At 45.6% G+C, this 25,609-nt stretch overlaps 1 long non-coding RNA gene and 1 pseudogene across 2 annotated transcripts; one reads left to right on the top strand and one right to left on the bottom strand.

Moving 5' to 3' along the window:
• Nucleotides 1–1,308: 1,308 nt before the first annotated feature.
• LOC123044612 (putative receptor protein kinase ZmPK1) lies at nt 1,309–25,609 on the bottom strand (annotated as a pseudogene).
• On the top strand, nt 2,854–6,679 carry LOC123064305 (uncharacterized). Of its 2 annotated transcripts, XR_006430669.1 has the most exons (5): nt 2,854–3,296; nt 3,464–3,673; nt 4,778–4,912; nt 5,267–5,499; nt 6,236–6,679. It is a non-coding gene; the product is annotated as an uncharacterized lncRNA (long non-coding RNA). The 2 variants fall into 2 exon arrangements; XR_006430670.1 differs by lacking the exon at nt 5,267–5,499 and having other exon boundaries at nt 2,857–3,296.

Below are 25,609 nucleotides of genomic sequence, written 5' to 3'. Positions count from 1 at the left end.
ATTGTTTTTGACTGGAACAAACATTTTCTAAATGTTGAGCGAACATTTTTTACACCCATTCACATTTTTGTAAATGTGCGATGAACACTGTTAGGAAATTAACAAAATTATTTTTCATAATATATGCATTTAGTATTTCTTTAAAATAAAAATAATAAAATAAATACATGCATGCAATGTCAGTGTAATGGGACCACATGGTTAGTGGGCCGGCCCACTACTGGTTCCCTGCAGATGACGCGATCTACCGGTGCACATGAAGCGAGACACAAGCCCTAAAAAATGAAGTGAGACATAAACCTGCCCGTCGAACATGTGAATTGGTATGTCACTTGGGACGAGGCACACAAGAAGGCCGGGCCGCAAGCCCCGCGGCGTTACCTGGAAGTCCCTATTTTTCGCCGGCGCCATGGCGGGATGGCAGCTATGACCGAAGAATCCTCGTTAAGTTCAAAGTCACAAATCCAAAACTCTAATTCATAAATCCGAAAACCATAATTTCAAACCGCAACCCTTATCTATTGCTAAGTTGAGATGCTTGTATATATCCTCATTCATCCACATCAAAAAACTATCCTCGAGTGCATGTGGCGATGGTGACAGAGACTGGTGAGGTCGCCGTCTTTGGGCAGAGAGAGAGAGAGAGAGTAGGTGTGGTAGAGATGAAGAGTGCATCAGAAGAGAGAAGTGATGAGGAGAGAGATAACGAAGGGGAGCCAAAGTAACCTAATGGCCCGCCTGACGTGGCAAGTGAGGAGAGAGAAAACTGATGTACCGAGACAGTTCCCCACTCATTTTCGGTTGTATATAAAACGCGTTGGTTTTATAAATTGAAGGACTAACTGTCAGGCTAAAAATTTGCGCAACTAGATGTCAACTTTTGTAACTTGGGTGAACCAAAATATAAATTTTCCCAAAGCTTTTCTCACACACAAAGCTTGAAGACTTCCGTAGCTCTTCCTAGGCACTGGACAACTCATAGCAATTTGGCCCAAAAAATAACTAACTCAACTATTCTTCCCAACAAGAGTCCAACATATAGCTTTCTAAAAAAAGAGTCCAACATGGCTCCTCCCAATCTAGTTCGGATCGGAGTATATATGTGCGTATACGTATACCTTTTGCGTGAGGTTATCTTTTCCACCTTATATTTGCACCGCCCGTGTTGCAATTCCCGGACTGTTACGAGTCGGCGCCCTGATCTGATTGTGTCACAACTCTTCTTCTTGTTGATCGATCGGGACTCTGCTATCGGCGATGGCGCCAACTCGGCTGCAGAGTTGTAAGTCGATCCAAAGATGATCGAAGTCACAACAAGTACGTAGGGTGTTCATCCTCATCATCGCAAGCTCTAAGAGCCTTGAAGATGACGTCCATGGCCTGTCGAGGGTTGAACTGCCCGTTCAGCCTGCTATCCACCAATGACGTGATGTCTCCGCTCGCCACCACCTGCTTCAGCGCCTGCACGATCTGGCTCATCTGTAGCCGCTCCTTGTCGTCCACAGTCCTCTGTTCTGTTATCCTGCTTCTCATCAGGATCTCCAGAAGCACGATGCCATAGCTGTACACATCGACCTTGGTGTCGATCGGCAGGCCCAACACCCACTTGGGTGCCATGTAGCCTGTCGTCCCCCTCATTTGGGAGAGTTGCATGCCGTCGCCGACGGCTTTCCTCCCGGACATCTTGGACAGCCCGAAGTTGGCGATCTTTGGGTCGAGGTCTCGAGTGAGCAGGATGTTCTCCGGCTTGACGTCGCAGTGGATGACCCACTCGAGGCACTCGTGGTGGAGGTAGGCTAGGCCCTTGGCCGCGCCCAACGCAATCTTGAACCGCTCTCTCTGAAGGAAATATGCCCTAGAGGCAATAATAAAGTTATTATTTATTTACTTATATCATGATAAATGTTTATTATTCATGCTAGAATTGTATTAATCAAAAACATAATACATGTGTAAATACATAGACAAACAGATTGTCACTAGTATGCCTCTACTTGACTAGCTCGTTGATTAAAGATGATTATGTTTCCTAACCATAGACATGAGTTGTCATTTGATTAACGGGGTCACATCATTAGAAGAATGATGTGATTGACATGACCCATTCCGTTAGCTTAGCACACGATCGTTTAGTATTCTGCTATTGCTTTCTTCATGACTTATACATGTTCCTATGACTATGAGATTATGCAACTCCCGTTTACCGGAGAAACACTTTGTGTGCTACCAAACGTCACAACGTAACTGGGTGATTATAAAGGTGCTCTACAGGTGTCTCCAAAAGTACTTGTTGGGTTGGCATATTTTGAGATTAGGATTTGTCACTCCGAATGTCGGAGAGGTATCACTGGGCCCTCTCGGTAATGCACATCACTTAAGCCTTGCAAGCATTGCTACTAATGAGTAAGTTGCGGGATGATGTATTACAGAACGAGTAAAGAGACTTGCCGGTAACGAGGCTAAACTAGGTATTGAGATACCGACGATTGAATCTCGGACAAGTAACATACCGATGACAAAGGGAACAACCACTACATCACAATCTTTGATTGGGGGCAATTAACTGCCGGGAGAAATACGTGAGGGCAAAATATTTGCCGGGACATTTATTACTGCCGGGAGAAATACTTCGGGGCACGGAACCTGCCGGTAGAACTTGTGGAACAAGGGCACACAGACTGCCGGTAAAATTCTAGGGGCCGTTTTCTGCCGGGACATGTAAACCACAGCATGTTTTGTGCCAGGAAGTGTCTTTAGCGCAAGTCCAAAATTGTACTGGGCCCAAGCCCGCGCTAGCGATGGAAAATAGGCGCGAGAGACTAAAATTTTGGCACAAGACGCGCCCCAATCCCCCAAATCGGCCCAATCCAAATTCACCCCCAAATCTCGCCGTGCCCTACACCAGACCGCACCTACCGCCGCCACAAGCACCGCACCACCACCGCTGCCCCCAACCATCCATCGCCGCCGACCACTGCCGCCGTCGCCTCTCACCCACCGCGCCCTCGTCGCCTCTCCCAACTACCCCAGCGCCGCAGACCGTCCTCCGCTCCGTCCACTGCCGACGCCGCCCCAATCACCCCACAGCAGCGCCGCCGAGCACCCAACGGACATGGAGCACCACCGGCACCGACCGGCCCCGTCGCCGAGCCACTCCACTGCCGACCACCCTCCTCCGTCGAACGCCTTCCATCGCTACATCGCGAGATTCCTATCTCAAGCAGGCGTCCTCCCCGCAAGCTTCACCCGAGCAGGGAGCCGGTCGCCACCACTCTTTCTGCCGTCCCACCTCGCAGGTCTGTTCCTTCCTTCCCCTTCTTCCACCACATGCTCCTGCCTCATCAGCCCTTCTGGCTGCTTTAGCTCCATGGCCAATCCATGTTGGAGATGTGGACTTCTTCATATGCGCTATCTATAGCTGGCATTGATTGAGGCTCGAACTGAGATGCAACTTTTTTTGCAGCAATCTGAGATGCTACTGTCGCTACTGACTGTTGCCTACTTTGGGCCTTTTTAGACCTCCCAAGAATTTATCCCCTTATCTGATTATATAGTGGTGAGATACAAAGATGGAACAGGGTGCAGCACAAGGAAAGTGGCTGAGTATGGATGCGCCCCTTACCTCATGAAAAGTGGACCTCAAGATGTATTCTAGCCACTAAAACCTTCACTGGTTAGTGTTCGGTCCTATGTTATTTCCTTGCATTTGGACTTTACAGATACAGTTTTAGATATACAATGTTCTCTTGCATTACTAGTATAATTTATGGACTGCACAGACCGACTAATTCTCTCAGTGGACGATACACCTTCAAGTTGATGTAAGCACAAGATTAAGTTAATTTATACCACATTTCTGTAAGAAAAAATCAAGTAGAATTGATTGCCACCAGAATTGCTTGGTTCATTTGTGTAACTGAGGTAGTTCTTTTGGTCACTATAAATGAAAAATCACAAAATTAGCATGTGAATTAATCTAGTCATCAATCTCCTTACATGAACACTGGATTAACATCTTCTACGAGCTCATGTTTGAGAGAAAAAAACGTCTAGAAGCTCATCACATTTCCAGTCTGACATGTAAATGGGTTACAACACGCTTTGTAGTTGTCTGTTTCATCAGAAGTTATGGTTAATGTTAATTGTTTTTTGTTCTGCACATTAGTGTCTCCTATGTTTGGTAATAAGCACATCTTATATGATCCGCTCCACTCCGCGGCGGTGGCAAGCACAATAGTGAGTGGAGGTTGAGGGGAGATTGGGTGGCACATGGCAGTGCCTGCCGACCGGGAGAGTGCGCGGGAGGAAGAAGTAATAGAGGAAGAAGAAGAATAGTGTCGCTTGCACGTTAGCCGTCGGACGGTGACCGAACGTCCTAGAATTTTTTCCAGACCCATGTTAAATAGGTACTCCCTTTTATTTTATTTTCTTCTATTGGGAGATGGACCTTGTACACTTGGAAATTACAAAAGATGTTTTTATCTCAAAAAAGGGAGATGCTTTTTAACGCGAGATCTTGTGATAGCCAGTGCACACCATCTGTGTTGATGTTTTTCACCCATGCTTCTTCTAGACAGACTTGTGCATGAACTTGTTAGGATTGTTTTGGATTTTTCTCTCAATCTGCAATGATTCTGTTGTTGTTTCAATCTAATCTACCAATCATGTTCCTCGTCTTATTTTGATCCTTCAGTCGCAAAGATCCTAAAATGAAATATGCAGATAGATAGATAGAAACTAACTGTGCAGCTTTGCGGCCTCGTTTGACATTGTGCAGGAAACAGAGCTTTACTATTAATTGTTGAACGAGGCCACGAGCAATGCAGCCTCTACCATTACATGTTCGCCTGTGATTTTCAAACTGATGAATTTGGAGTAGAGACACTATTGATGTACACATACCAATCACCAGGTATTACAGATTTCCAACCAGCTGTATATGCAATTGAACATTCTTTCTGGTATCTGAAACTTCATGAACTCTGAACAAATGAGTTAGATTGTAGTCACAGTTTTTGGAAAGAGGCCATCCCATTGTAGATTATGGAAAAATATTTATGATCTAACAATTGATGATATTCATTAACCTGTTTCACTCTAAGTAAGAAGATAATGCAAATAAAAAGATACTCAAGCCTGCATAGAGTCCATTGATATGGAAAAAACATTGTGGTTGTAATACTCAGTTACTCACCTAACAGAGTTTGATCCTGCTCACACTTATTCCAGCTTTCCGTTGCTTTCCTCGTTTGATCTATGCACGTAGATAAAGGAGTTAGAAGGAGGAATTGAACACATGAAGAGAGAGAGGGGGGGGGTAATAGAGAGGAATCTTCTGCAATCCATGGGGCAGAGCACAATGCGACTTCCTCTGCTCGCTGCAAACCCGTCTGCATCGTCCGTAGAGCAGAGCACAACTAGCAGCTCTGTAGCGACGCAACACTTCTGCTACCCATCCAAAGAGTAAACCCTTCTTCATCCTCGCCACATGTAGTGCAGGTCAGCGTCGCACCCCTTACTATTTTCCCTAGAGATCCAACATCTTCTGTTTTGAGAAATACTACAGTTTTTGAGATTACCATAGTTTTATTTACAATGAGGTGTTTGGTTTCCCTTAAAATTGTGGTTTTAATACTACAGTATTTGGTAAATCATGGTTTTACCTCTATATTAAAAAAAGAGCCCTGGACCTCTTTTTAAAAAACAGAGCAGCCGAAAAGAACGGGCATGGCACCCTGTTATCCTCTCCCCCTCTATTCTCAGCAGCTCGCCTCGCTCTCCAAGAAAACTCGCCTTGCTCCCATGCCCTGCCCCCCTGACCGAGTGTCCTTTTTGATAACCACAAGCCTTGAGCATGGCTGTTCAGTAGAGTTGAGTTTATGCAAGCTTCGGCTGTTATGCATGCGGATGGTAAGGACTGGCCAGCTGGCTAGCTAGCTAGAAAAATGTGCTGCTCTATAGCCGTGTGCATGGATGTTCTTTGGCCGGTCGCTACATGCAACGGCTAGCTCCGCTAGAAAAACAGACATTTCGCAGCTAGTACAACTAATTTTACAATGCTGTGTCAAACGGCTTCTATGTATTAATACTTTAAAATACTCTGATATGTCAATACCACGGTATTCATGCGTACTAGCTAAATTACTATAGTTTTTTGATACTTTGGTTTTTGCAATACTTCACTGTCAAACACAGGCTAAGTTGTTTCTTCATTTGTACCATCTTATCTGTTCAGGTTGGCATCACACTGGAAGATCTTCTGGTCAACACGTAGTTGTACAAGTCAACTAGGATGTCTACATGGTGATTCTTCTGTTCAGTGACAACACGATCAAGTGGGGTGAGGCTTGTCTGTGGTCTTTCAAGCAGTACAAGTTTGATGACTCTTCTGCTGGAGACACGTGGCCCTGTTTGAATAATGCAGCTTCACATGATGGCGGCGAGTCTGGTATTCAGAACATCTCATGAATATGGCAATGCCATTCAACAAACGGCTGAGCAGAAATATACAAAAGTGTGAACCTGCCATTGTTTCCTAGACATAGCTGTAGCTGTAAGTCAAGCTCATACTGTTTGAAGACATAACATCTTATTATCTGATGTAAATTATGTTTACCAATGTGGCTGGTTGTTACTGAACACATCTATGGATATTGAGATCTTGAATTTTTAGTCTTAATGTGTTTGAGGTCTGCAATTGAACCTTGAGTGAAATGATGTATGATGCCTGGGCATATTGTGATTGGATTCTAAATCGGGGATATGTTGCCCAGAACAGCCAGATTGTTTTTGAAACAAAACAGGATGGCATATTATCTGCCAGGCCAACCTATTTGTGCTGGCAGTTAAACTGCCGGCAAATAGATGGGCTAGGGCAGAAAATCTGCCGGGAGAAGTTTATCTACCAGGACAAGTAATCCCCGGCAGCCGTTCTAGTGGCGGTTCTATCTGCCGGGAGAACCATTCTCCCGGCAGTTTATCTGCCCTTTAAAAAGCTTTCTCATGGCAGTTTTTCTGTCCTTACATCAGTGTTGTGGTGTAGTGAACGTATGTTGTTATGCGGTTTGACCGATAAAAATCTTCGTAGAATATGTGGGAGCTAATATGAGCATCCAGGTTCCGCTGTTGGTTATTGACCGGAGACGTGTCTCGGTCATGTCTACATAGTTCTCGAACTCGTAGGGTCCGCACGCTTAACGTTTCGATGACAGTTATATTACGAGTTTATATGTTTTGATGTACCGAAGGTTGTTTGGAGTCCCGGATGTGATCACGGACATGACGAGGAGTCTCGAAATGGTCGAGACATGAAGATTGATATATTGGAAACCTATGTTTGGATATCGGAAGTGTTCCGGGTGAAATCGGGATTTTACCGGAGTACCGGGAGATTACCGGAACCCCCCGGGGACTTAATGGGCCTTAGTGGGCCTAGGTGGAAGAGAGGAGAGGCGGCTAGGACTGGGCCGCGCGCCCCTCCCCCCCCCCCCCCGGTCCGAATAGGACAAGGAGAGGGGGGCGGCGCCCCCCCCCTTCCTTCTTCTCCTCCACTCTTTCCCCCTCCCAAGTCCTAATCCAACTAGGAAAAGGGGGGAGTCCTACTCCCGATGGGAGTAGGACTCCTCCTGGCGCGCCTACTCACTGGCCGGCCGCACACCCCCTTGCTCCTTTATATACGGGGGCAGGGGGCACCCCAGAGAGAGAACAATTGATCGTTTGATCTTTTAGCCGTGTGCGGTGCCCCCTTCCACCATAGTCCACCTCGATATTACTGTAGCGGTGCTTAGGCAAAGCCCTGCATCGGTAGAACATCAACATCGCCACCACGCCGTCGTGCTGATGAAACTCTCCCTCAACACTCGGCTGGATCAGAGTTCGAGGGACGTCATCGGGCTGGACGTGTCTGAATACGGAGGTGCCGTACGTTCGGTACTTGATCGGTCGGATCATGAAGACGTACGACTACATCAACCGCGTTGTGCTAACGCTTCCGCTTTCGGTCTATAAGGGTACGTGGACAACACTCTCCCCTCTCGTTGCTATGCATCACCATGATCTTGCGTGTGTGTAGGATTTTTTTTGAAATTACTACATTCCCCAACAGTGGCATCCGAGCCAGGTTTTATGCCTAGGTGTCATATGCACGAGTAGAACACAAGTGAGTTGTGGGCGATATAAGTCATACTACTTACCAGCATGTCATACTTTGGTTCGGCGGTATTGTTGGATGAAGCGGCCCGGACCGACATTACGCGTACGCTTACGCGAGACTGGTTCTACCGACGTGCTTTGCACACAGGTGGCTGACGGGTATCAGTTTCTCCAACTTTAGTTGAAACGAGTGTGGCTACGCCCGGTCCTTGTGAAGGTTAAAACAACACCAACTTGACAAACTATCGTTGTGGTTTTGATGCGTAGGTAAGAACGATTCTTGCTAAGCCCGTAGCAGCAACGTAAAATTTGCAACAACAAAGTAGAGGACGTCTAACTTGTTTTTGCAGGGCATGTTGTGATGTGATATGGTCAAGACATGATGTTAAATTTTATTGTATGAGATGATCATGTTTTGTAACCGAGTTATCGGCAACTGACAGGAGCCATATGGTTGTCGCTTTATTGTATGCAATGCAATCGCCCTGTAATGGTTTACTTTATCACTAAACGGTAGCGATAGTCGTGAAAGCATAAGATTGGCGAGACGACAACGATGCTATGATGGAGATCAAGGTGTCGTGCCGATGACGATGGTGATCATGAAGGTGCTTCGGAGATGGAGATCACAAGCACAAGATGATGATGGCCATATCATATCACTTATATTGATTGCATGTGATGTTTATCTTTTATGCATCTTATCTTGCTTTGATTGACGGTAGCATTATAAGATGATCTCTCACTAAATTTCAAGATAAAAAGTGTTCTCCCTGAGTATGCACCGTTGCCAAAGTTCGTCATGCCCAGACACCACGTGATGATCGGGTGTGATAAGCTCTACGTCCATCTACAACGGGTGTAAGCCAATTTTGCACACGCAGAATACTCAGGTTAAACTTACGAGCCTAGCATATGCAGATATGGCCTCGGAACACTGAGACCGAAAGGTCGAGCGTGAATCATATAGTAGATATGATCAACATAGTGATGTTCACCATTAACTACTCCATTTCACGTGATGATCGGTTATGGTTTAGTTGATTTGGATCACGTGATCACTTAGAAGATTAGAGGGATGTCTTTCTAAGTGGGAGTTCTTAAGTAATATGATTAATTAAACTTAAATTTATCATGAACTTAGTACCTGATAGTATCTTGCTTGTCTATGTTTGATTGTAGATAGATGGCCTGTGCTGTTGTTCCGTTGAATTTTAATGCGTTCCTTGAGAAAGCAAAGTTGAAAGATGATGGTAGTAATTACATGGACTGGGTCCATAACTTGAGGATTATCCTCATTGCTACTCAGAAGAATTACGTCCTGGAAGCACCGCTGAGTGTCGGGCCTGCTGCTGATGCAACTGACGATGTTTAGAACGTCTGGCAGAGCAAAGTTGATGACTACTTGATAGTTCAGTGTGCCATGCTTTACGGCTTAGAACCGGGACTTTAACGACGTTTTGAACGTCATGGAGCATATGAGATGTTCCGGGAGTTGAAGTTAATATTTCAAGCAAATGCCCGGATTGAGAGATATGAAGTCTCCAATAAGTTCTACAGCTGCAAGATGGAGGAGAATAGTTCTGTCAGTGAACATATACTCAGAATGTCTGGGTACCATAATCACTTGACCCAGCTGGAAGTTAATCTTCCGGTTGATAGTTTCATTGACAGAGTTCTACAATCACTTCCACCAAGCTAGAAGAGCTTCGTGATGAACTATAATATGCAAGGGATGGATAAGACAATTCCCGAGCTCTTCGCAATGCTAAAGGCTGCGGAGGTAGAAATCAAGAAGGAGCATCAAGTGTTTATGGTCAGTAAGACCACCAGTTTCAAGAAGGGTAAAGGGAAGAAGAAGGGGAACTTCAAGAAGAACAGCAAGCAAGTTGCTGCTCAGGAGAAGAAACCCAAGTCTGGACCTAAGCTTGAAACTGAGTGCTTCTATAGCAAGCAGACTGGTCTCTGGAAGCGGAACTGCCCCAAGTATTTGGCAGATAAGAAGGATGGCAAGGTGAACAAAGGTATATGTGATATACATGTTATTGATGTGTACCTTACTAGAGCTCGCAGTAGCACCTAGGTATTTGATACTGGTTCTGTTGCTAATATTTGCAAATCGAAACAGGACTACGGATTAAGCGAACACTGGCAAAGGACGAGGTGACGATGCGCGTGGGAAATGGTTCCAAAGTCGATGTGATCGCGGTCGGCATGCTACCTCTACATCTACCTTCGGGATTAGTATTAGACCTAAATAATTGTTATTTGGTGCCAGCGTTGAGCATGAACATTATATCTGGATCTTGTTTGATGTGAGACGGTTATTCATTTAAATCAGAGAATAATGGTTGTTCTATTTATATGAGTAATATCTTTTATGGTCATGCACCCTTGAAGAGTGGTCTATTTTTGATGAATCTCGGTAGTAGTGATAAACATAGCCATAATGTTGAAGTCAAAAGATGCAGAGTTGATAATGATAGTGCAACTTATTTGTGGCACTGCCGTTTAGGTCATATCGGTGTAAAGCGCATGAAGAAACTCCATATTGATGGACTTTTGGAACCACTTGATTATGAATCACTTGGTACTTGCGAACCATGCCTCATGGGCAAGATGACTAAAATGCCGTTCTGCGGTACTATGGAGAGAGCAACAGATTTGTTGGAAATCATACATACAGATGTATGTGGTCCGATGAATATTGAGGCTCGTGGCGGATATTATTATTTTCTCACATTCACAGATGATTTAAGAAGATATGGGTATATCTACTTAATGAAGCATAAGTCTGAAACATTTGAAAAGTTCAAAGAATTTCAGAGTGAAGTTGAAAATCATCGTAACAAGAAAATAAAGTTTCTACGATCTGATCGTGGAGGAGAATATTTGAGTTACGAGTTTGGTCTACATTTGAAACAATGCAGAATAGTTTCGCAACTCACGCCACCCGGAACACCACAGCGTAATGGTGTGTCCGAACGTCATAATCGTAATTTACTAGATATGGTGCGATCTATGATGTCTCTTACAGATTTACCGCTATCATTTTGGGGTTATGCTTTAGAGACGACCGCATTCACGTTAAATAGGGCACCATCGAAATCCGTTGAGACGACGCCTTATGAACTGTGGTTTGGCAAGAAACCAAAGTTGTCGTTTCTGAAAGTTTGGGGCTGCGATGCTTATGTGAAAAAGCTTCAGCCTGATAAGCTCGAACCCAAATCAGAGAAATGTGTCTTCATAGGATACCCAAAGGAGACTGTTGGGTACACCTTCTATCACAGATCCGAAGGCAAGACATTCGTTGCTAAGAATGGATCCTTTCTAGAGAAGGAGTTTCTCTCAGAAGAAGTGAGTGGGAGGAAAGTGGAACTTGATGAGGTAACTATACCTGCTCCTCTATTGGAAAGTAGTTCATCACATAAACCGGTTTCTGTGACGCCTACACCAATTAGTAAGGAAGTTAATGATGATGATCATGGAACTTCAGATCAAGTTGCTACTGAACCTCGTAGATCAACCAGAGTAAGATCCGCACCAGAGTGGTACGGTAATCCTGTTCTGGAAGTCATGCTACAAGATCATGATGAACCTACGAACTATGAAGAAGCGACGGTGAGCCCAGATTCCGCAAAATGGCTTGAGGCCATGAAATCTGAGATGGGATCCATGTATGAGAACAAAGTATGGACTTTGGTTGACTTTCCCAATGATCAACAAGCAATTGAGAATAAATGGATCTTCAAGAAGAAGACTGACGCTGACGGTAATTTTACTGTCTACAAAGCTCAACTTGTTGCGAAAGGTTTTCGACAAGTTCAAGGGATTGACTACGATGAGACTTTCTCACCAGTAGCGATGCTTAAGTCTGTCGGAATCATGTCAGCAATTGCCGCATTTTATGATTATAAAATTTGGCAAATGGATGTCAAAACTGCATTCCTGAATGGATTTCTGGAAGAAGAGTTGTATATGATGCAACCGGAAGGTTTTGTCGATCCAAAGGGAGCTAACAAAGTGTGCAAGCTCCAGCGATCCATTTCTGGACTCGTACAAGCCTCTTGGAGTTGGAATAAATGCTTTGATAGTGTGATCAAAGCATTTGGTTTTGTACAGACTTTTGGAGAAGCCTGTATTTACAATAAAGTGAGTGGGAGCTCTGTAGCATTTCTAATATTATATGTGGATGACATATTGTTGATTGGAAATGATATAGAATTTCTGAATAGCATAAAGGGGTACTTGAATAAGAGTTTTTCAATGAAAGACCTCGGTGAAGCTGCTTATATATTAGGCATCAAGATCTATAGAGATAGATCAAGCCGCTTAATTGGACTTTCACAAAGCACATACCTTGACAAAGTTTTGAAGAAGTTCAAAATGGATCAAGCAAAGAAATGGTTCTTGCCTGTGTTACAAGGTGTGAAGTTGAGTAAGACTCAATGCCCGACCACTGCAGAAGATAGAGAGAAAATGAAAGATGTTCCCTATGCTTCAGCCATAGGCTCTATCATGTATGCAATGTTGTGTACCAGACCTGATGTGTGCCTTGCTATAAGTCTAGCAGGGAGGTACCAAAGTAATCCAGGAGTGGATCACTGGACAGCGGTCAAGAACATCCTGAAATACCTGAAAAGGACTAAGGATATGTTTCTCGTTTATGGAGGTGACAAAGAGCTCATCATAAACGGTTACGTTGATGCAAGCTTTGACACTGATCCGGATGATTCTAAATCGCAAACTGGATACGTGTTTACATTGAACGGTGGAGCTGTCAGTTGGTGCAGTTCTAAACAAAGTGTTGTGGCGGGATCTACATGTGAAGCGGAGTACATAGCTGCTTCGGAAGCAGCAAATGAAGGAGTCTGGATGAAGGAGTTCATATCCGATCTAGGTGTCATACCTAGTGCATCGGGTCCAATGAAAATCTTTTGTGACAATACTGGAGCAATTGCCTTGGCGAAGGAATCCAGATTTCACAAGAGAACCAAGCACATTAAGAGATGCTTCAATTCTATCCGGGATTTAGTCCAGGTGGGAGACATAGAAATTTGCAAGATACATACGGATCTAAATGTTCCAGACCCGTTGACTAAGCCTCTTCCACGAGCAAAACATGATCAACACCAAGGCTCCATGGGTGTTAGAATCATTACTGTGTAATCTAGATTATTGACTCTAGTGCAAGTGGGAGACTGAAGGAAATATGCCCTAGAGGCAATAATAAAGTTATCATTTATTTCCTTATATCATGATAAATGTTTATTATTCATGCTAGAATTGTATTAACCGGAAACATAATACATGTGTGAATACATAGACAAACAGATTGTCACTAGTATGCCTCTACTTGACTAGCTCGTTGATCAAAGATGGTTATGTTTCCTAACCATAGACATGAGTTGTCATTTGATTAACGGGGTCACATCATTAGGAGAATGATGTGATTGACATGACCCATTCCGTTAGCTTAGCACACGATTGTTTAGTATTCTGCTATTGCTTTCTTCATGACTTATACATGTTCCTATGACTATGAGATTATGCAACTCCCGTTTACCGGAGGAACACTTTGTGTGCTACCAAACGTCACAACGTAACTAGGTGATTATAAAAGTGCTCTACAGGTGTCTCCAAAGGTACTTGTTGGGTTGGCGTATTTCGAGATTAGGATTTGTCACTCTGAATGTCGGAGAGGTATCTCTTGGCCCTCTCGGTAATGCACATCACTTAAGCCTTGCAAGCATTACTGCTAATGAGTTAGTTGCGGGATGATGTATTATAGAACGAGTAAAGAGACTTGCCGGTAACGAGATTAAACTAGGTATTGAGATACCGACAATCGAATCTCGGGCAAGTAACATACCGATGAAAAAGGGAACAACGTATGTTGTTATGCGGTTTGACCGATAAAATTCTTCGTAGAATATGTGGGAGCCAATATGAGCATCCAGGTTCCGCTGTTGGTTATTGACCGGAGACGTGTATCGGTCATGTCTACATAGTTCTCGAACCCGTAGGGTCCGCACGCTTAATGTTTCGATGACAGTTATACTATGAGTTTATATGTTTTGATGTATCGAAGGTTGTTAGGAGTCCTGTATGTGATCACGGACATGACGAGGAGTCTCAAATGGTCGAGACATGAAGATTGATGTATTGGAAGCCTTCGTTTGGATATCGGAAGTGTTTCGGCTGAAATCGGGATTTTACCGGAGTACCGGGAGGTTACCGGACCCCCCCCCGAGGACTTAATGGGCCTTAGTGGGCCTAGGTGGAAGAGAGGAGTGGCGGCTAGGACTGGGCTGCGCGCCCCTCCCCCCTAGTCCGAATAGGACAAGGAGAGGGTGGCGCCCCCACCCCTTCCTTCTTCTCCTCCACTCTTTCCCCCTCCCAAGTCCTAATCCAACTAGGAAAGGGGGGGAGTCCTACTCTCGGTGGGAGTAGGACTCCTCCTGGCGCGCCTACTCCCTGGCCGGCCGCACCCCCCTTGCTCCTTTATATACGGGGGCAGGGGGCCACCCCAGAGAGAGAACAATTGATCGTTCGATCTTTTAGCCATGTGCGGTGCCCCCTCCACCATAGTCCACCTCGATATTACCGTAGCGGTGCTTAGGCGAAGCCCTGCATCAGTAGAACATCAACATCGTCACCACGCCGTCGTGCTGACGAAACTCTCCCTCAACACTCGGCTAGAATGGAGTTCGAGGGACGTCATCGGGCTGAACGTGTGCTGAACTCAGAGGTGTCGTACGTTCGGTACTTGATCGGTCGGATCATGAAGACGTACGACTACATCAACCGTGTTGTGCTAACGCTTCCGCTTTCGGTCTACAAGGGTACGTGGACAACACTCTCCCCTCTCGTTGCTATGCATCACCATGATCTTGCTTGTGCATAGGAATTTTTTTGAAATTACTACGTTCCCCAACACTCTCCATGCCAGTGCCTTGCTGCTGTCCTCGCTGAACAGGTGCCTATCAAGCGACCCGTTCTCCACGTACTCGTACACCAACAGCTTGTGCTTGCCCTCAGAGCAAAACCCCCATATCCTCACCAGGTTGATATGGTTGATCCTCCCAAACACCTTCATCTCCGCCCAAAACTCCTCCTCGCCCTGCAGCATGTTTGTCAGCTCCTTCACCGCCACCACGGTGGTCTTGTCAAGCACGTCGTGGTACACCACTCCGGAGCCGCCGCGGCCGAGAACCTCGTTGAAGTCCCCAGTGACTTTCTTGAGCTCTCGATATGTGAACCTCCTGAACTAGGTCCCCATGACCAGCCGATAGCCTGCCTCCAGCGAGCTGGGCATGCTCTCCTGGCCAGACATGAACCACCATGCCGTGGCGGGGAAGAGTAGCTCGAGAAATCCCAGCACCACGGCGAACCAGCAAAGGTACGACAAGTTCGGGCCACTTCTTAGTGCCCCATACATGTCGACGTATGGCGGGTCGATGGCCGCATCAGAGCCATTAAGATTGTAGTCGAGGACCATGGACGGCGGCGGTGCCGAGGCGTGGAGGTCGGTAGGCACCTTGAGATATATGTTTCTGGGGGCGATGGGCGGCATGTAACCGTTGAAGAGGACCCCTTTCGTGTAGCACTGACTTTGGCCATTCCTCTTGTAGGCGAAGGCGGCGCACAAGCACATGCTCAAGCAGAGGCTCTTGCAGTATTCAAACGTGACGGTGATGTTGTACCCGATGTTGTAGCCGTAGAAATCGGTGGACGCCACCTTGACGAATGTGAACCGCTTTTCCGGCGCGCTGTAGCTGGTGGTGGGGAGGCTGAAGGTCGGCATGCAGCCCTTCCTCCAGTCCCGGCAGTCCACCATCTCGTACCCTGGCGCAGGAGCATCGGAGGAACGGCTGGTATCGGTGTCAAAACCGGCGGATCTCGGGTAGGAGGTCCCGAACTGTGCGTCTAGGCGGATGGTAACATGAGACAAGGGACACAATGTTTTACCCAGGTTCGGGCCCTCTTGATGGATGTAAAACCCTACGTCCTGCTCGATTAATATTGATGATATGGGTAGTACAAGAGTAGATCTACCACGAGATCAAGGAGGCTAAACCCTAGAAGCTAGCCTATGGTATGATTGTTGTATATATTGTATATCTATCGACTAGCCTGGCCTCGGTTTATATAATGCACCGGAGGCCTAGGATAACAAGAGTCCTAGCCGAATACGCCGGTGGGGAGAAGTCCTTGTCTTGATCGCCAAGTCTTGTGGAATATTCCTTGTATGCGGTAGCCGTCCGAACTGGCCCATGAGTATAGGGCCACGGGGGTCCTCGGCCCAATCTAATAGATCGGGAGACGACGTGGTGAGTACCCCCTAGTCCAGGACACCGTCAGTAGGATAAAGCCAACACCCATTCTTCTTATGGCTTGGGGAGGAATTTCATCACCTACATCACAAGTGCCACTTTGCTCCACTTGGGAGCCGTTATTCTCATCAAACTCCACGTTACACGTCTCCTCAATAAGTCCCATGGATTTATTGAGGACACGGTAAGCATGAGAGTTTGTAGCATAACCAACAAATATGCCCTCATAAGCTCTAGCCTCAAATTTAGACAACCGAACACCTTTCTTGAGAATGAAACACTTACACCCGAATACCCGGAAGTACTTGAGGTTGGGCTTGTTACCGGTGAGTATCTCGTATGGAGTCTTGTTCAAGCCCTTGCGGAGGTAGAGCCGATTGGATGCATGACATGCGGTGTTGATGGCTTCGGCCCAAAAGTTGTACGGAGACTTGAACTCCGCCATCATGGTCCTTGCCGCATCCATCAACGTCCGGTTCTTCCTCTCCGCAACACCATTTTGTTGAGGGGTGTATGGTGCGGAATATTTATGCTTGATTCCCTCATCACTAAGAAATTCATCCAAGGTGTAGTTCTTGAACTCAGTGCCGTTGTCACTTCTTATTGTCAAGATCTTTGCATTGTGTTGACGTTGTGCTTCATTTGCAAAGTCAATGACGGTTTGTTGGGTCTCGCTCTTCCTCTTGAAGAAATACACCCACGTGTACCTTGAGTAGTCATCCACAATCACCAAGAAATACTTCCTACCTCCAAGACTATCGAAGGATGGGGGCCCAAAGAGATCCATGTGAAGGAGCTCCAAGGGCCTCTTTGAATAAATGATAGTCGTGGGAGGGTGAGCCTTCTCATGTAGCTTTCCTTCGATACAGGCACTGCAAGCACGATCTTTAGCAAAACTAACATTCGTTAGTCCACGGACATGGTCCCTCTTGAGGAGAATTTGCAAAGATCTCATATTGACATGGGCTAAACGACGATGCCAAAGCCATCCCATATCAACTTTAGCCATTAGGCATGTCGCGGTCTTAGTGGGTCGCTTCGAAAAGTTAATCACATATAGACCATTCTCGACATGCCCAACAAAAGCTACTTTAAGAGTCTTGCTTCACAAGAGGGCCACGGTATCGATATCAAAGAACGTGGCAAAGACCATGATTGCAAGTTGACGAACGGAAAGTAAATTGTATGCAAGGGACTCAACAAGCATGACCTTCTCGATCGTGAGATCATGAGAGATGACCACCTTGCCAAGTCCCAATACCTTAGAAGATGAGGCGTCACCCCACTCGACATTGGTGGGCATAGATGGAACTTTGTGCACGTCCACCACCAAGTCCTTGCTTCCGGTCATATGATTTGTAGCTCCGCTATCGAGCAACCATGATCCACCACCGGAAGCAAACACCTACAAGAGATCAATGCTTGGTTTTAGGTACCCATTTTGTAATGGGTCCTTTGATGTTAGTAACAAGGGTCTTAGGAACCCAAATAGACCATTCAATGTACTCATGAAGAGAACCAACAAATTTGGCATAAACATGCCCATCACTAGCACGACATAACACATAAGAAGGGTTAAAATCGCCGGCTTTGTTGAGAGGGGTGACATTGCCCTTCTTGACATTTTTCTTCTTCTTCTCCTCAGGGGCACTCTCTCCCTCCCTCACAAAGGTTTGCATGAGGGGAGGAGGTCGTTTGGTCTTGTCATTCTTCTTGTTGTTCTTGGAGTCGGGCACATACCCAACCCCTTCCTTGGCCACACCTCCCTTTTGGTTGATCAAGAGATCGTTGAGGTTCTTCTTGCCTTGTATGCAAGTCACAAGACCTCTCTCAAGTTGCTCCTTCAACTTCGCATTTTTCTCAACAAGATGTATATGCTCACAACACGGGTTAGTAGCATTTGCATTATCAATTAAAACCATATGAGGAAAAGTTGCTTTCTCCTTAGTTAGCTTCACTTGGAGTTGATCATGAGACTCCTTGAGACTAGCGTGAATACCCTTCAAGGCCTTGTGGGCCTTGTCAAGTATATCAAACTCCTCTTTGAGTCTAGCAAGATCAACCCCGAGTTTGGCCTTCTCGGAATTTAGCACACGAGAAACAATGAGGACATGATCATAATCTTTCTTTAACTTAGCATGATCAACGTTGTGTGACTCCTCAAGAGCCAAATGAAGACCATGCTCTTCCTCAAGAGCATTGGAAAGATCCGAAATCTCATCGGCATAGTCACGACTATGCCCTTCCATCTTAGAGATGGTGTCTTCGTGAGCCTCGATCATGTCATTGGCTTCACCAAGTTGTTCCAAGAGAGCAACAAAGTGCTTCTTGGATTTTCCCTTGAGTTTTCCCATAAAGGCCTCAAACTCGTTAGCCTCCACATTATCTCCCTCAAGTTCATTAATGCTATAGCGACCCGACCCGAATGGATCAAGTCTCTGTGCTTAAGTGTCATCCCTGGATCGGTATGCTGACACACACAGTACTCGAGGATTTATAACAGAGGTAAATCACATGTACAAGTAACGTAAATACTATTATCTCAATCCAAAATAGCGGAAGAAACAAGGTTGTGGATTCCCATCAACACCAATGGCAAAGTTGAGTGTAGAAATCGTAACCCTAACATATCACTTACTCGTCGTAAGAAATCCTGCAACATGAGACGTTGCAGCCACAGAGGGTCAGTACATTGAATGTACTGGCAAATTCACACCAGAGGATAATGATGAATAAAGGCTATCACTACATGCATATTTGGCTGGTGGAAAAGCTCTATGGTTATAGTGTTTGTGCGAAAAGCCAATTTTTTCCTACTGCAAAGGAATACATTTTAATTTACTATCATGGTGGTTGTTAAACATTGAGAATGGTTGACAGCATTCTCAATCCCAATTAAGTAACATCATTAAAACCCAACAATATTCATTTAAAGTAACATGATGAGATTCACATGATAATCCAGGTACTAGATACTCAAGATGTCCATAACCGGGGACACGGCTAACCATGATTAGTTTATACACTCTGTAGAGGTTTGCGCACTTTTCCCCACAAGACTCGATCTCCTCCGTTGGATTTCTCGCACTACATGGTGTTTGAGAAACGGATGACCGAGACATAGTCTTTCAGAAGCGTTTGCACCTTACGATGGGTAGACCGTACCACCTACAACCCCTACATCTGCTAGTCTACCACTGTAAGAGTTCACACATCTTAATCAACTATGCTAGAGCCCATAATAGCTTGTGGCTGCACACGGAAGTTTCTAGCATGAATAATCTTATGATCCCTTTGAGCCTGGGTGGCGAACCATAGCAGGATCACACGATAACCCCGGGATCTCCTAGGACAACACTAGTATATCCCCAGGTGTCCGGGCAAGTCCACTGGTATATCCCCAGGGTGCCCCAACCAATCCACCCACATGTGTATTAAAGTAGCCACCTTAAGTTAAACCTTAGTTAACAATAATCTCTCACATCTGTCATGAAATACTCTCAAACCCAATCCACGTCTACGAGCATAGCATGGCAATATAAGCATAACGTAATAGTAACTCCCAAGGGTTTGATAATAAACAGGTAATAGGTTCCTACCTCACCAACTACTTCCCAACCCACCAGTTAATGACATCCTAACCATGCAATGTTTGAGGATTGGAACTAATGCATAAAATTGGGTGATAAAGAGTATGATCAAAGTGTGAACTTGCCTGCAATGTTGATGAAGATGATTCGCACTCATAACTCTTGATAGTTCTACTCGTCACACTCCGGTCAATCTATCGTAAGCAAGCAATAGTAACCACACATAAGCAATCACTCAAAAGATCAGAAAGAACGAAGAAGACGATTCAGAAAACTTCAAAACCAAGCAAATAACTCTTGCAACATAAAACAATTTCTAACAGTACCAAAATTATGTGAATTTGGCCTTATTAGAATGTTTAGGTCAAGAGCTTCGATTTGCAAAAAGAATCAACTAAATCGGAGTTACGAAACTCAAGTTATGATCAAACGAAGTTTGAATTGAAATCTGGTCTAATCCAAATTTTAAAACTTTCAAAAACATGTTTGAGTTGTTTTACTGGATAGAGGAGATCATAACGAAGACGTGGGCATTGGTTTCGTTGAATTTGGGATAACGAGTAAAAAGATGTGGTTGTTTTAAGATTAGGGACTAATCTATAAAAAAATCACAGACGGGTCCCTGGCAGATATAAAATAAAACGAAAAGGCTATTTAACGAACGTTCGCTAACGAACGAAAAACCGTTCGCTCCAGATCTAATCTGACGAGCGTTCTCTAAATAAGTAAACCCTAACAGAACCAGTTTTATAGGAAAAAATGTTCTAGGGTTTTTGAAAAGAAACCAGAGTGGTTTATTACCGGTTCGGCTTTTCGACGAAAACCGGCAGTGGCGGCTATGAACTCTGGCGAGTCCGGCGTCGGGCGTGGTCGCCGGCGGTGCTCCGGTGGCGTGGGGCGGCGCAGCATGGGCAGCGGCGTCGGGAGCGGCGAGCGGCGCGGCAGGTGGAGGGCGGTGGCGGCAAGGTGCGACCAGGGCGGCGGAGATGCGAGCGCCGGCGACGGCGAGATCTGCGGCGGCGGCGCGACTACGAGGAGCGGCGGCGGCGGCGAAAACGGGACCCAGGGGTCCCTGGGTGGCCTTTTAAAGGGGCAAGGGAGGACGGTGGCGTGCGGAAGGGGGCACGGAGGCCGGGGCGGTCACGGCGGCGGCGGCGATGTCGTGGTGGCGGCGGACTCGGGAGAAGTCCCGGTCGGGGGCGGGAGCGAGGCTGGCGCGTTGGGCTGGGCCTTGGCCTGGCAGGAGCTGGGCCGACCCAGTTCGGTGGAGGGAAGTATTTTTTTAAACATTTTCCAGATAATAGAAATAATAAAAACAAATTTAAAAGAAAATATTATATAGGCATATAATATACCAAAATTTCAGAAAAAGATTTCCAACAACATGGACATTTTTATAATGCCAAATAAAATCCACACAAATTCAGATAATTCAAAGAGTGCTACTGGTCTATTAAAATCCAACAAAAATCATTTTTAAAAGAAAAACAAAATGATTTCAAATTAATTTTTCTCCAATTTTCTATTGTAGGGAATCATGTTACCCTAATTTCCATATATTTTATTTTTGGAGAAAAATAATTTGAATAAAACTCAAATAATTCCAAATTGAAAATAATTTCAAAAGGACTTTGAATTTGATCCTTGAAACTCCCAACTCATATTTCATATAATTTGAAGAAGTCATTTTATCTTCTCTCATGAAAATCATTGAGCTGCATGAAGTTTATGAATTGAAATTTTTCCAAATGAAATTCAATTATTTTCAAATACCCTTTCATTTAATTTAAATGGAAGAAGTCATATCATCTTCGCTCAAGGGTTTTGTATTTGAAAATAATTTGAATCATGGAGATCAGAAAGCAAATATGAAAGTTTGGGAAAGTCCTTTTATTCCCTCTCATTTAACTTTCAAAAAGTTTTGAATTCACTCACTTTCAGACAATCAATCAAACAACAATCAAACAATCAATCAATCTATCTATTTTTTTTAACATTCCAAAATTTAGAATTTTGGGATGTTACAAATGCTATCCGTCGGGGAAGGATGATTAATGATGGTAGTTTTGATGTTGGAGGTTACCTTGTTGGTGGCTTTAGCCATGAGGCACTTGGCGGTGATGCTCTCATTGGGTGAGTCGAAGAGAGACACCCGTGACGTTGTTGCAATGGCAACGGAGGCCATGGCAACCGACTCATCATCTTCATCATCGTCATCATCCTCATTGTACTCTTCTTGCACAACCAAAGCCTTGGGAGGAGTCTTCTTGGTGAAGTTGTTCTTGTTGGGGAACGACTTGGCCTTGTCCTTTCGGATGAGCTTGCCACCATTGTCTTCCTCTTCTCATACGGGCATTCCGCAACGAAATGACTCACGTTGCCGCAATTGTAGCAAGTCCTTACACGTTGCTTGCCCCTTGTGCCACTCGAGTTGTTTTTGCTAAAGTTTGGCCTCGAGTTTTTCTTGCTCCAAAATTGCCTTGAAGCAAGTGCCATGTGTTCATGATATGCATACTTCGTATCATCGGGGTTGCTCTCCTCTTCTTCCTCTTCTTCTTCTTCAACGGTGAGCTTGGCCTTCAATGCAAGATTAGGCCTCTTTGCCCTTTGGGAACGAAGCACCGCATTGTCGGTGGTCTTGTCCAGAATGTTCATGGACACAAACTCATCCAACACTTCGCTTGAGGTCAAAGTGTGGAAGTCCGGTCTTTGACGAATGATGGAGGACATGGCCTTGTGATAGGGCATCATTGCCTTGAGGAATTTGCGCTTGATCCAATTGTCATCCGTGTCCTTGCTCCCGTGATCTCGTAGTGAGACCGCGAGTTTGGTTACTCTCCGATAAAGCTCACGAGGTTCTTCATCTTCTTTCATTGCAAACTCATCGGCCTCATCTTGTACCACTTCATAGTTGGAGGGTTGAATGCTTGCACTTCCTCGGTAGAGAGAGACAACACAATGCCATGCATCCTTGGCCAAGGAGAAGGGACGAAGATGAGGTAGGTCTTCGGGTGGAATTGCATCTTGAATGATGAAGAGAGCATTCTCATTGAATTGATTGTCTGCGGCTTCTCGAGGAGTGAAGTTGCTTGGATCATGTGGATAGAAACCTTCTTCAATTATTCTCCAAAGGTTAGTGTTCACATGATTTAAATGACGTTTAAAGCGGTAAACCCAAGAATCAAAGTCCTCATTTTTCACAATCTTAGGAGGAGGACCGGCATGATTCAAATGAGTGGAAGGAATCGGTCCACCATAAACAAGTGGTGGTTCCACATGGGCAAAGATGCTGGTGCCATTCTTACCACTAGAAGAAGGAGCCTTTTAACTACTAGCTTCCCCCTTGTCGGGGATAGCATCCGTCACCTTGTTGGCGGGATCACCCACTTTCAACGGTGCGGTGGATAGTTTAAGCCCCTCAAGAAATTTAGTAAACATGCTCTCAACTTCGGTTGTCATGGAGGTTTTCAATGTCTCCAAGGCCACATTGAACTCCTCACGAGAGACCGAGGTTCCCCCATCGCCCGTAGACAAGACCGGATTCACACCGGAGTGTTCCTCCACACTATCTACGGTATCAACCATACTCTTTGGACGGTAAAGTCCTTAATAAAGAGACGAGGCTCTGATACCAATTGAAAGGATCGATATGGTTGACTAGAGGGGGGGTGAATAGGCAACTAACAATTTTTAGCTTTTCTTTAACAATTTAAACTTTGCATCAAAGTAGGTTGTCTAGATATACAACTAAGTGAGCAACCTATATGATGCAACAAGGATAGGAACACAAGCAAGCAAGAGATATGAAACAAATAATCTTGCTCAAGTAAGGGCACGAGATAACCAAGAGTGGAGACGGTGGAGACGAGGATGTGTTGCCGAAGTTCCTTCCCTTTGAGAGGAAGTACGTCTCCATTGGAGCAGTGTGGAGGCACAATGCTCCCCAAGAAGCCACTAGGGCCACCGTATTCTCCTCACGCCCTCACACAATGCGAGATGCCGTGATTCCACTATTGGTGCCCTTGAAGGCGGCGACCGAACCTTTACAAACAAGGTTGGGGCTCTCTCCACAACTTAATTGGAGGCTCCCAACAAAACCACGAAGCTTCACCACAATGGAATATGGCTCCGAGGTGACCTCAACCATCTAGGGTGCTCAAACACCCAAGAGTAACAAAATCCACACAAGAAAGTATGGGGGAAGCAAATATCCTTTGGTGGAAGTGTAGATCTAGGTCTCCTCCTTCAATCCCTAGCAAATCAACAAGTTTGGGTGGCTAGAGAGAGATCGGGCAAGAGAGCTTGAGGTGCATTAATGGTGGAGTGAGAGGGGTCAAAGGTGAGTGTGATAGGTGGAAGAAGCTCTCTTAAATACCAACCCTAAAAATCCAGCCGTTGCTGCGCTTTCAGCCCCGCAGCGGTACAACCGGTCCTTGTCCCAGTACAACTGGGACTCACGGTGTAGCTGCAAAACCCTACCAGGCGGTACAACCGGGCCACTAGGCGATGGTATCGGTTAAGAGAATGACCGGACCAACCGCCCAGCCACTGCACAACTACCGCCTCGAAAAAGAGATGAGACCGATACTTGAGCGGTGCAAGACCGGAACAACCGCATGGCTCTGAGCTCTTGGACGGCGAAGTTCTGAGCGGAAGAACCGCTCAGACCACCGGTGGTACCGGTCAACAAGGATCGACCGGATCAACCGGGCCACCACCGCCCGAGAACCGCATCAGAACAGAGCCTTGAGCGGTACTTGAGCGGTGCATGGTCGGAACCACCGTCCTAGCCTTTGTTGAGCAAGGTGGCGGTACCACCGCCCGGAGGCAGCGGTACAACCGCTCGGTCAAAGCTGGAGAGCGTCAAGGTCCAGCGGTACAACCGCTCCAGGGAGCGGTACAACCGCTGGGAAGAGCAGAAACAAGAGGGAAAGATAGGGGGAACTCTCTCTCTCTCACACAACTGAGGAAGACAAGGAAGGGGTGAGGAAAGTGTACGTGAACTGATTCCCCCAGAGCTTCCTAATGAGGATTCCCTCTTGATAGTACGGGTACTCTACGACCAAAGAAAATAAAAGCGTAGAGGACACGTCTTCGATCTTTTCCTTCGAGAGGCAATAGCAATCCGATGTAAGCCTAAGCATTGAGAACCTGAAACATATAGCATACAATTAGACCACAAAGGGTTGTCATCATCATCCAAAACATAAAGTAGGGAAATGCCCTTTCAACCGTGTTTGTTTCATGTGTGTGGTGTGGTGTTTCTTTTCTTTTTTGGTTGGTTCTCCTCGCTTCTCTTTTGGTACAAGTGCTCCACATATACCCTTTCCATAGTGATAGGACTTTCCTCGCGGCGTGTTCAGAAATGTAGACCGAGTGCTTTGTGAAGTAGGGGTAAGAGTATACACTCAGCCCTGTATTTAAAAATCCACTCATGTCAAAGTTCCTGAATACCCCGTGCGCACGGGCCTGTACCATGCACACGGGGCCCCCGTGCCCACGGGCTCTGTACCATGTGCACGGGACCCCCAT

Source organism: Triticum aestivum, chromosome 1A (assembly GCF_018294505.1).
Source record: "Triticum aestivum cultivar Chinese Spring chromosome 1A, IWGSC CS RefSeq v2.1, whole genome shotgun sequence".
In the NCBI taxonomy this organism is placed as follows: Eukaryota; Viridiplantae; Streptophyta; class Magnoliopsida; order Poales; family Poaceae; genus Triticum; species Triticum aestivum.
The sequence above is the reverse complement of the archived record's forward strand: the minus strand, read 5'-3'. Positions and strand labels throughout refer to the sequence as shown.